Consider the following 2761-nt stretch of genomic DNA (forward strand, 5'->3'; position numbering starts at 1 on the left):
GGAGGAGGTCGTAGGGGCCAAAAAGTTGTTAATGTTTATAATTATTATTAAAAATATTAAAATATCAATAAAAATAAATATATAAAATATATTTTTTAACTTTCTTTAACCTAACCTATCCTAACATTTTTAATAAGTTTATATCTCAGAAATGCGACCGCATAATCGGCATTGCCGAAAAATATAAGATAACATATAAGAAACATAAGAAACAATAAAATTAACATATAAATAACATATAGATAATTAACATATAAATAACATATAGATAACATATAAAAAATATAAGAAACAATACAATTTTCTTTCCTCCCTAAACAAGAATTATTTTCCATCTTTATCATTATTTTTTTCGCGAGAATGCGATATACATTTTACTCATTTTTCTTTTTCCCTTTGTAATAATTCAATAAATTCCTTAAATTTAATTCCACGTATCACTTTGATGGCTACTGAATCAAGCTTGTTTAGGCACTATCATCCGAGATATTTGAATCATAGTCTGGGTCGTCCTCATCATCGTCTGGATCGTCCTCATCATCGTCTAGGTTTTGGACCAAACTGTCTCATTCTACTTTTACAGCATCACCTATGTCACCAAAGTTGATACGCAAAATATCAATATAGAATATCTTATAGATAGAATAAAAGTCAGATTTTAAAAAGTTCTCCAGCTTTCAACAAATAAAAAGGAGTCTTGTTACTTTTTCTTTACATCTGTATATATCTTCATATATTTCTTTTAATGAAAAAATTTACCAATAAAAACAATTTGTTATATCTTTATAATATTGATAAATATTGATTTTGTTATTAATAAAATTTAAAAGAAACAATAGTTTTATGTAAAATAAAAAATAATACCCTGCCTGTTAACTTTTTGCCCTCGCTATCCGCTAATTCTTTCCGTTTCGTGTAGCCCATTTCTTCATCAAAGTTATCTTTCCAGCTTGAAAAAGGTTCGACAGTTACGAGAGTTCTCTCAAATAGTCTATAAAACCATTACGATTGTCGTCTGGGGGAATGAATATATTTCGAACGTCTTAGCCCGTGTTTTCAATATTCTAGACACAAATAAATTCAATATTTTTGTTGGATCAAAGCGACCCACATACGGAATTCACCTCTAATGTATAACTATTCATTGCCCCTGTTACGGCGACATCTACGCTAGCTAATTTCTCGAGTCCGTTTTCCCTTCTACTTATCTTACCCGTGGCCCTGCTGTCGATCGCTCGCTCGATCTCTTCCGTTCTGTGTATAACGTCTCGCTAAATATACTGTTCTAGTTATTCCTATAAAACGTGCGTTCTTTTAATCCCGGTCTGCCTGCCCTTTCCCTGCGTGCTCTAACAATTTTAAACACAAATAAAATTTTAAACACAAATAAAAAAGTAACTGTGATAATAAGATACTAAGTGTTCCTAATTTTCTGGAAAAGTAAAATTAAAGAGAAATCTAATTTCATCGTTTTTCTTATTTTAGAAATGTGATAACTACATAACAGACTGTATTTTATGTAATTACTTATTAGAGTCTTTAAATCTTAAAAGAACAATGAGGAAAACTAGTCTTAGCCCTTCTGCATCCTTTTCCTCCTTCAGTTTTTGTGCCGCAGTCTCCTCTCTCCTCAGGTTTATCTTGTCCCACTGTACGTTCAGCCATTCTTGAGCTGCACTGACCATTGTAAAAACCATTACGATTCCAAGATTTTCATACATCTGTTCTGTTAGGTGTGCCTTCAATTTCTCGTTACCTCCATCCTCCAAATTCTTTTGCTGCAAAATTGATATGAGTAGTGACTCATCTAGATACTTGGACATATATGTAAAAACTATGTGATATATATACATGTTTATATCAAAAACCCATAAATTTTTATTATAAAAAATTCAACGTTATCATTAGGTAGCATTTTCTAATTTTCTATAATCCTCTATTTCTATCTTTCTATAACAACAGTTTTATAAACTGCTCATTTAAAAAAATTCAATTTTTTGCTTCTTGACAAATGAAATAATTTTTACAAATTCGATGTTGATGCTCAACGAATCTTTTTTTTATTACACAAAAGTAATGCACATTAATTAAATATATTTTTTCAGTTATACTCTGTAAATTGAATTTTTATTAATCGTAAGAGCTTTAAAAAATTCACAAAATATTGTAATATTCAGACAATTATATAAATCAAATATTTTATATATATTATAAAAAGATCACATGTGCACAACTTACTAGAACTCAAAGTTTTCAAAATATCAAGAGGTTGCGAATACTCTAAATCTCATGGGGATAAGAGGGTTGTGTGGGCTTGAAGATCAACTTTCCAGTGTCGCTGCAACAAAATTCATAATATATAGAAGTCATCAATCACACTTATAGCCCGCTAAGTTATAATATTGATATTGAATTGAATGCTATCACTCGTATGTGTACTCCCATCATAAACAAAATGCGTGAAGGATACTGCTCAGGTGTTGGGATCGAATGGTGGTGCAAGTAGTAGATGATAAATTAATTAAACACAACAACACTGCAACAGACAAGAACAAACACTCATCATTGAAGCTATCAAATTATGTACAATCAAAATGTTATTTATAATCAAGAATTATTATATTATTTGTAATTGTTTATAATTAAACAGATTTTTAGTCAGGAAGGAAAATCTCACATAGTATATGTTTATGATTATGATATTTATCATATTGTAGGACAAGTAATGCAAGCAAAATATATATTGTTAAATACAGATAAA

The 2761-nt window shown here is 29.7% G+C and overlaps 1 long non-coding RNA gene across 1 annotated transcript; it reads right to left on the bottom strand.

The window, feature by feature from the left end:
* Positions 1–356: 356 nt before the first annotated feature.
* Positions 357–2535, bottom strand: LOC120358974. Its single transcript, XR_005575871.1, has 3 exons — positions 2239–2535; positions 865–1778; positions 357–589 (listed from the first exon to the last, which is right to left on the bottom strand). It is a non-coding gene; the product is annotated as an uncharacterized LOC120358974 (long non-coding RNA).
* Between the last annotated feature and the right edge of the window lie 226 nt (positions 2536–2761).

The sequence above is a fragment of the Solenopsis invicta genome, chromosome 11 (genome assembly GCF_016802725.1).
Source record: "Solenopsis invicta isolate M01_SB chromosome 11, UNIL_Sinv_3.0, whole genome shotgun sequence".
Taxonomy (NCBI): Eukaryota; Metazoa; Arthropoda; class Insecta; order Hymenoptera; family Formicidae; genus Solenopsis; species Solenopsis invicta.